Here is a 10,512-nt window from a genome sequence, read left to right as displayed (position 1 = left end):
ATGACAAACAGAAAATCAGTCTGTCGGCTTGTAGAACATTTTGAATTTTTGAGTTTTCAATGAAAAAGTTCTTTGTCAATAATGCAAATCCGACTTCATCTTATTCCTCAAAATGTCGCATTTTTTCTGCTTTTCTTATGCAACAAAGTTGTGCAGGAAGGTTATCTTTTACTTCTTGTTTTCTTGTTTTATCTTACCACATGAAATTGGCCTGTCTTTTATCAACTAATTGTAAGAGTATGAATTGTATGAATTCGTAAATTGTGTGACAAGCAGAATGATACACTACGCCCAGGAAGTCGAGACAATTTCTTCGACCAAAACGGGTATTGAGTCCACTGTCCTGGTGATCCAAAGACTTATCTACTAGACAAACTGGAGACCCGAACCCAACTTCCTGGAAGTGACTTAAACCGGAAGGATATGATGGGCAGGACATATTGTAACAATGCCGCAGAATAACCATTCCTTGTTTGGTTTTCTTTAGAGATATTGGCCCAGAAATATCATCTGAAAAGCTTCCCTCTTCCTGGTTCTTTGCCCATCGTTTTTCGGCCATTCTTACGACTTGGCCGACCAGCCCAACTCAGCCTGCTGTAATAAAACACTTGATGAGTATGGTCCCTCAACTGTGCAAAATTTCAGTTCGATCGGTGTAAATTTACTTTCTAAAAAAAAATACACCACAGGTCACCCATTTATTCCTAAAAATAAATCGATGAATGATTTGCGTTGAAAAACCGTAAAGCGATCTGGCATATTTAAAAAAGGTATTGAGTGTGTCGCGACGAGACCCCTCGTCGCCGATGAAATATGGCCGGTCAACGCGATGGTCCCAACTGTGCCAGTCCGAACGGTCATCAGCGTAAAGGAAAAGAGAACCAAAACAAATCCTGGGATAACGTAGAAAGATGATCAAGAACAGTGATCAGGCAACGACTCAGTTATTATTGACGACGATCTGAAACTTCTGATCCGTCTTAAAAACGTGAGAAGATAACAATGCCAACGAACTCAAGATCCTGCGTTGAAAGTTATTCGGCAGGATCTGCAAAAGAAAATCAAAAAACGTTTCACAGAACTGAGATACAAAAATTTTGCAAATAAAGTTTCTCAATTATACCCCGGCTCTAAGCCTTTTTGGGAATTGTAAATTTTTTGAAAAAGCCTCAGAAGCCTATTCTTGCGCTGAAAGAGGATAACAGAATATTATTAACTAATTCTAAAAAAAACACAAAAACTTGACAAACAGTATGAAAGTGCACATAATTTGGTCTCGCTAGTCCAACTGAACATCAAGCTGCCCGCGAATTCGAAAACATTCTCAATCATGAGAGCAATTTCGACAATTCATTGGGCACTGATATGGACGAACTTACCTTAACTTTACTGATCGATCAGGCTAAGGCCGGGGTGGCCTCTGCTGTACATAGTAGCCGTCTCTATTCCACTCGGTCCATGGCTCTGCGTAGGGTCCGCAGATCGTCCTTCACTTGGTCGACTCACCTAGCTCGCTGCGCTCCACGTCTTCTTGTACCGGTCGGATGACCCTCGAGAACCATTTTAGTCGGGTTGCTATCTGACATCTTGTTGACGTGACCCGCTCACCGTAGCCTCCCGATTTTCGCGGTATGGACGATGGTTGGTTCTCTCAGCAGCTGATGCAGCTCGTGGTTCATTCGCCTTCTCCAAGTCCCGTCTTCCATCTGCACTCCGCCGTAGATGGTACGCAACACCTTCCGTTCGAAGACTCTAAGGGCGCGTTGGTCCTCTCCCTTCGTGTTACGGTGAACTTTATTCGATCGTAGGCAGAACTCCAAAGTAAGCACGATCTTCTGCCACAATGCACCTCTGAATTTCTCTGCTGGTGTCGTTGTCGTCGGTCACCAGTGAGCCCAAATACACGAATTCTTCAACCGCCTCGATTTCATCACCGTCGATATGAATTCGGGGCGGCGGGCGCGGTGATTCCTCCCTGGAGCCCTTTGCCATCATGTACTTTGTCTTCGACACATTAATGACTAATCCGATTCGCCTCCCGACTAGATGGACATTACAAAATTATAACAAACTGTGTTATTTTGTTACAATATTTTTTTATAACAAGGGTTGTTATAAAACATGTACCGTTAGTAGTTAAAATAACAGAAATTCTAACAAAGTTGCCATATGAAAAGAACAAAAATGTAATAACTTTTGATATGATCATAACAAAAATATTACAAAACCTGTTCCATGAAATATGGTAGAATTCAACAAAATTATAACAAATTGTGTTATAATTCCTTGGCAACCTTTTAGGGTAAAAACTAAATTTTTATACTCATTTTCTGGGTAAATTTTTTTAAGTGTGTTATTCTATTTTAAGAACAAGTAGGAGACATAAAAAAAAGTTTCCAGTACGTTGGAAAATTTTGGATCCGAACGGGATTTGAACCAAGACACCTACCATCGGCAGCAATCTAACGCCTCTGCCAATGAGGCCATTACAACACTTGAAGAGGGCGGTGATCTAGGGGCGGGACAGCTCCTAATACCTGTGCTAATACTCGCCAATAAATATTAGATTCCTAATACTCAGCCAAAATTGGAACGAAATTTTTGTAGTATGTCATGACAATTTCCAAAAAAGCAAATTGACAGTCATGAATATTGGCACTTGAGACACTAGTGATACCAGTTGCTTTTCATTTGAATACGATTTCTTGTTTAGCATTTTTTATAGTATAGAATCCCTATAAAGATCAACACCGGCTCAGAGAAGTGTCCTACATACAGTGAGTGTATGAGATTCAGGAACCCTTATCTTGCTACGATAGGCATACCTTCTACAGTTGGTGCCTAGGTTGGTGCATTACACAACTTTCATCCAACCCAGAAGTTCAAATAGTGAATGTTCGGAAATTTCTGGAGCGCAATACGAATGTGAATTCCTCCAGCTGGTTACAATGTTAGAATGATACCTAGAAAACTATCGAGTGGGCCGGGAACTAAATGTGAAAATTGCGACGTCACCACTGTAAATCTTAGCATCTCCCGTTCCTCCCAGGCGCACCACCACCATGTATTTATGGAAACTTGTTGTAGTAACAGATAGAGGGAAATCAGCTCTATCTTTTGGTTGAAAAGACTAAATGAATATTGAATAACTGCTAACACGCCCAGAAGGACGGAAGAACCCGAGGCCTGTCACCTTCACTCTGGCTCCCTTTACATGATCCTCTACAAATGTCCAGTCTAGTCCAGTCATCCACATACTAGTTTGCTTTTAATTCACAGTTTATTGTTTCAAATCTTCCTAAATTTCTGCCATATGCATGCGACTCGGATACTCGCCCTACTTGCCAGTTGTACACGTTGCACATGTCAAAGCTTTTTTTTCACACTACTGAGCGCTGCCTACAAGATACTCTCTCAAATTTTATGCCGCCGTCTATCACCGATTGCAAAAGAGTTCGTGGGGAAATATCAGGCTGGATTCATGGGTGAACGCGCTACAACGGATCAGATGGTCGCCATCCGCCAGGTGTTGCAGAATTGCCGCGAATACAACGTGCCCACACATCACTTGTTCATCGATTTCAAATCGGCGTATGATACAATCGATCAGCTATGGCAGATTATGCACGAATACGGATTCCCGGATAAACTGATACGATTGATCAAGGCGACGATGGATCGAGTGATGTGCGTAGTTCGAGTATCAGGGACACTCTCGAGTCCCTTCGAATCTCGCAGAGGGTTACGGCAAGGTGATGGTCTTTCGTGCTTGCTGTTCAACATTGCTTTGGAGGGTGTAATAAGAAGAGCGGGGATAAACACGAGTGGGACGATTTTCACGAAGTCCGTTCAGCTGCTTGGTTTCGCCGATGATATAAATTAAATTAAAATTGTAAATTTGAGACGATGGCGGAAACGTACATCCGACTAAAGAGTGAAGCCAGGTGAATCGGATTAGTCATTAATGTGTCGAAGACAAAGTACATGATGGCAAAGGGCTCCAGGGAGGAATCACCGCGCCCGCCACCCCGAATTCATATCGACGGTGATGAAATCGAGGCGGTTGAAGAATTCGTGTACTTGGGCTCACTGGTGACCGACGACAACGACACCAGCAGAGAAATTCAGAGGCGCATTGTGGCAGGAAATCGTGCCTACTTTGGACTCCGCAGAACTCGATCGAATAAAGTTCGCCGTAACACGAAGTTAACCATCTACAAAACGCTGATTAGACCGGTCGTCCTCTATGGGCACGAAACCTGGACCCTACGTGCAGAGGACCAACGCGCCCTTGGAGTTTTTGAACGGAAGGTGTTGCGTACCATCTACGGCGGAGTGCACAGATGGAAGACGGGACTTGGAGAAGGCGAATGAACCACGTGCTGCATCAGCTGCTGGGAGAACCAACCATCGTCCATACCGCGAAAATCGGGAGGCTACGATGGGCGGGTCACGTCGGATAGCAACCCGACTAAAATGGTTCTCGAAAATCATCCGACCGGTACAAGAAGACGTGGAGCGCAGCGAGCTAGATGGGTCGACCAAGTGGAGGACGATCTGTGGACCCTACGCAGAGTGCGGAACTGGAGACAAACAGCCATGGACCGAGTGGAATGGAGACGGCTACTATGTACAGCAGAAGCCACCCCGGCCTTAGCCTGACCGGTAAGGTAAGTAAGGGGTGGGCTCGCAAGGCTTCTTTTGACTCCCGGGTCGCAGGGCGTTTTCTGGATGCTGGAGCTTTCGGATGTGCGAATCCTGCAAAGTTACGAAATTCTAAACTTACTTAAGTTTAGTCAGGCGTTTCTGGCGGTGGACAGATGGATGGGTGCTGGTAACACCCTTGATCGTTCACCAACTCAACAGTTATTTCATTTGCTGAATTTCACCCGTCAGTCGAACGCACAATTCAAATGAACAGTTGAAAAACAAACTTTACAAAAATCCTCACTATCGTCCCGCATCGATCATACGAATACAATCTACTTAGGATGTTACCATTAGTACGCAGAACATTTTATTGCATGCGTATGTCGTATAGCGCACAGTGGTCCATATTTGAAAATAAGGGGGAAAAAATCATAGTAGTCTGCTAGTTTTGGTCAAAATGAATATACTGAAACATTATTGAGCTCTCAATTTCATATTAATAGCATTTTCATTATTTGTCGATTTCTTCGAACAAAATTGCCGTTTTTTTTCATACAATTTGGCTATACACATATCATTATGGCGCTAATGTTTTGACAGCTCTTGCAACTGCGATGTTCCCTTATCAATTCTGCATACACTCCCGTTCAAAAGTTTGGGGTCACCCCCTCAAAAACATGTCATTTTTGTAGGCCCATATCTCCGCCAATTTGCGTCCGATTTCAAAACCCTAGGTTTCATTCAAAAGATAATAAGTCATAGAAACTTTGAACATGATTTAAAAGAATCTTTTTCAAAAAAATTGTATGTAAACTTAATCCAAAGTTGCCAAATTTTCTAAAAAATGAATATAAACTTATGGCAGTGTCGCTGGAAGTTGGGTCGACCAAATTTTAAGATGAGAGCGGTAATATGACCCATTTTCTATTAGCTTTCAACTGCTTTTTACAGAACTCAGCTAAAAAATCTAGAAAAAGAGTTATTAAGTAAATTAATCCTTGATGTCATCGGCCAAAAGTTTGGGGTCACTATCGTAAAACATGGAAAAGTGATTTGTTGATATCTTTGTCATCTTTCATTCAATTTTAATTCTTTTTGGCTTATTTAAAACAAAATGAATGATACTTACTGCATAGACATTGAACCACACATATTTGTTGAAATTTACATACTAAAACTTAACGTAAAGTTGCCTCATTTTTTGAAGCGTGGCAAAATGTGCTAACTTTTCATAACATTTTTATATACAAAAATCGTTAAATACGTTAAGTTGAAGACACAAACGTAAATTTAGTTAATTATCTTTGAAATGAGCCAAAAATAATTAAAATTGAACTATAGATGACGAAGATATCACCAAATCACTTTTCCATGTTTTACGAAAGTGACCCCAAACTTTTGGCCGATACATCATTTTGAGGGGTGACCCCAAACTTTTGGTCGATGACATCAAGGATTAATTTACTTAATAACTTTTTTTCTAGATTTTTTAGCTAAGTTCTGTAAAAAGCAGTTGAAAGCTAATAGAAAATGGGTCATATTACCGCTCTCATCTTAAAATTTGGTCGACCCAACTTCCAGCGACACTGCCGTAAGTTTATATTCATTTTTTAGAAAAATTGGCAACTTTGGGTTAAGTTTACATACAATTTTTTTTTTTTAAAGTTTCTTTTAAATCATGTTCAAAGTTTCTTTGACTTATTATCTTTTGAATGAAACCTAGGGTTTTGAAATCGGACGCAAATTGGCGGAGATATGGGCCTAAAAAAATGACATGTTTTTGAGGGGGTGACCCCAAACTTTTGAACGGGAGTGTACTTAGACGAGCGTTTTAACCGAATGTCTGCGCGGGGAGTTTCTGGGAGCGATTTGTAAGACACTTTGAAATTGAAGTATAATAATTTCTCGTACTAATAATATTTTGATCTATTTTTCATTGAAGGTGCCGCATATACACATGAATTTACGAATAAACTTCTGGAAGCGATTGAACTACTTATATTACTAGACTTTTGTAGTGGTTGAACTTGCTTGTGTTCTTTAAAAATCATCTTTTTTTTCTTCAGCAGCATGCAGCAGCAGCATCATGATTTCCAATGTATTTAAAAGACAGTTAACACTTTTGATATTGTAGATGAATGATCGATATACTGAAACCCATTTAAGAGATGTCCCAAAATTAAGTTTCTACCAGCTTTTCTCAAAATTGGACCATTGTGTAGCGGAGGTGTACTTTGGGTATGGCAAATCGTTACTGGGCAGCCAAAATCAGATGTATCGCTAGCAACTTGGCGGCTTTGTCACATAGGGTATATGGATCATTCCTTGGCCTAATTTGCAAACTGCCTTGACAATTTTGACCATAACTCATAAATTAATAGCACTAGAAATAATATGTTGACCCTATTACGCACTCTAGGCAATGCATGATTCACCAATTGGAAGTAAACTAACGTAAATATTCAAGAATTTACTTAACTATGTTGAAAAGATTTAATGTGATGGTATGCAACGTTGGTCCATGGTACAAAAATTGGCCTATTAGTGGATGCAACGTTGGCCTATTGCTTTCCATGCACTAGAACCACTTATTATCTCATTTTTTCAAAATTTCTGCTGAGGTATTATCTCTGTTTGTTCACCAATCATACTTTCAAATTACATTTTCGGAGCCAAATTTTCAAAAAACTATAAATAAATCACTTATACTAAAGTTCTTTCTTTTTTAGTAACGAAAGCAATGCAACCCGATTATTGTGTTATATTTTTACAGTCACCGCACACAAAATCTATTTTTCTGTTCGTTCTTTCTGGTTCTTACGCAAGCAATGTTGTTGGCGTCACTTTATCGGTGTTTTTGACGTCACTTTACTGATGGGCCAAGATTTGGGTACATAGTGAAAAAATGTCCTCAATATTCGGCCCACATGTAATTTGTAAAATAGTTATTATTCGTTAAAAACAAACATACAAATTCAAACTAGCATCTTTGACCGTCGCATCAAATGTTCAGTTATTTAAAAGGCAATTCGAAATATTCCAGAATCATGCCATTTATGATCATGTGTATAGACTACCCACTAAGCCGAAGAATCATGGCGTCTACAAAAGCTAAACAAAGTGACATTTTCATACAATTTTAATACTCCAAAGTGCTAAAATTGAAACGAAATGTTACAGTTGTTTGGCGCAAAGCTTTTCCGATATCCAGTTCGGCATATTTGTTTGAGTTTTTGGTTAACGTTAAGATAGGCCGAACGAGGGGACTATGCCAACGAAGCATCCCGATACCCTACATGACCGTAAATGGATCGGATGCAACAACTGGCTAATAAAAGGGGCTGCAGATCAGGGAGCCTTTTGTGCCAGGTCAACAAACAATCGTGGAAAAGGCCATAGTGGATTTGTATCAATGTTTGGATTTGTATACACTGGATGGATTATGACAATATTTGCAAGAATTTTTTCTCTAATTTCTTAGTAACCCTGAGGTTTTTTGTTGTAATCGGCACAAGAGAGATCGATCTGATGCACCTACATAAACTTAACGTTGTTGTTACAGATTCGAGTCGTCCGCACTGAGCTACGATAAATCACTTTTCGATGATATTGCCCATACAAAGCGTAATGCAGTTGGAACGATGAACTAGCATTAAGGTAAGTTAATTTTACACAATGTTGACATACAAGATGCGGTAACAGGACTTCTGCGGAAGCTCAAAGGAAGGTCGTTCAGATTTTTTTAAGCAGAAGACGTGACGGGGCAGGATAGAAAGAGGCATCGTTGCGAATCATGATTACTATCTGTGACATTATTTGAAAAAAAAAATAATGTTATGTTTTTGTTCATACACAATTATATTGGGGAACAGTTAAATAAAATATTTTACGAAACATGCTGGAATTTCCCCCAGGGATACCTCTAGTAGCTCCAGATTCTTCACTAGCAGTTCTTCCAACAATTCATTGAAAGGTTCGTCATGGCAAAACGCTCAGAAAAAGGATTCATAGGGAATTCAAACAGTAGTCAATAAAGAAAATTTATCCTTTAATCAATTTGGAACAAAATGAGGGATCTTATACGCATGTTTTGAGCTTTAAAACGAACTTCTTTAGAAATTGGTGCCCCTCAGGAAAAAGATGAAACTTTGGCAATATTTCATATATTCCTCCAAATAATACAAGAGCCTGGTAGGTTAAAAGGACCAACATGTTCAAAATCGAACCTAGGGTACTAAAGACTGATCTTATGGTACCAACACCATGTTGGCCACGGGCAGAGATCATCTATCTATCTATCTAAGGACTGTTCAATTTATAAAACGGACAACTTGCTTGTGCGATATCTTTTTTATTTTTCAATAAAATCATTATCAGTTTTTTGCGTAACTTTCTATAGCTATTCTCAAATGTAGGAAAAATATAACATTATGCAAAATGTTTTTTATTGTGTAACTGAAGCGGTTTTCGTTAAACATCAATGAAAACCCATTTCTCAAAAATCGACATTACTTTCCACATACTTAACATGCACATTTTCATGAAGTTTTTAATGTATTGAAATCTTATACTATTCTACTAAAGGTAAAGCTCAATAGTTGGTCAGTAATAATGCACCAAGCATTCTCCAGCTTGATATAGTAAGTTGCCTTGTTTTCATAGAAATTATTAAAAAATGCTCATTTAAGTCCTGTGTTGCAATAGCATCACGGATTCGGCTAAAAATTTGTCCAGAGTAGTTGAATGTTGCCCTCTGAATGATACAGAAGAAAAATTTACTTTTAATTGCATTTTTCATCAAAAATTTAATCCATGAATATGGTTATATTAAAATATTTCATATTTTTTGCTCCATTGATGCAGATTTTCGACTCTAGCGAATCTTGTTATTATTTATTTTCAACAAAGTTGGTCCTATGTTATTGTACACCTTATTTAATAATAATTGGATGCATACTTTTTATTTCCAACATCATTGTTATGCAAAATTTTGCATTTGGTTGCATTGTTATTTGGAAGAACTTTCAAAGAACGAAACTATTTTGATTACTGTGTCTGTAATGGCGTACAGTAACCAAACCAGCAATGCTATTAAGAAGCAGTTTTCTGAATTTAAAATCACATTATGCCCACTTTCGACTGGATGCATAAAAACATTGATTATTTCATATTTTCATACTCTTTTTGCTTTACAATTGAATTTTATTCAAAAAATCGAATCTCACTTGAGACCTCAATATCTCAACACTTAATTTTCCAATTGAGTTTAAATTTTGCAAGAATGTTTACTACTCATGCTGCTGCAGCATGGCACATACTTTTCTTGTATTAATAGTGATATACCATATGTGAACAGTAATTTTATATATATTTTCAATTTTCAGCAATCGAAAAAATCACCTTATTTAACACTTCGCCGATTTTCTTGAAAATAAAACTATTTTTATTCGATTCAAAAATGATTACTATAATGCATTATGATGTACTGAACAACGAAACAAGGGTGGTTAAATTTGAACTACGCGTCTTCTTTTTATAGCATTGTAAAGTTGTCCGTTTTATAAATTGAACAGTCCTTCTTCTATATATAAAAATAAGTTTGAAGTCCCTTTGAGGCAACAAAACTCAAGAACGGATGAATCGATCAGCTTGACTCTTGCACGGTTCGGTTCATATTCGAGATTGGCTGTGTTTATATGTCCAAAAAGTTAAGAAAAACAACTAGAAAAGTAAGAAAATTGATAAAGTAATGATTTTCGTGAGCTGGGAAGGAAATCAACACGATTGAATTGAAACCAATCTAGAGTGCGGTGATGTTATGACCTCAACAGTTGTCAAACCACCACAGCTTGGCAAGACAAA

The sequence above is a fragment of the Aedes albopictus genome, chromosome 3 (genome assembly GCF_035046485.1).
Source record: "Aedes albopictus strain Foshan chromosome 3, AalbF5, whole genome shotgun sequence".
NCBI classification, from domain to species: domain Eukaryota; kingdom Metazoa; phylum Arthropoda; class Insecta; order Diptera; family Culicidae; genus Aedes; species Aedes albopictus.
Note: the sequence above shows the minus strand (reverse complement) of the source record.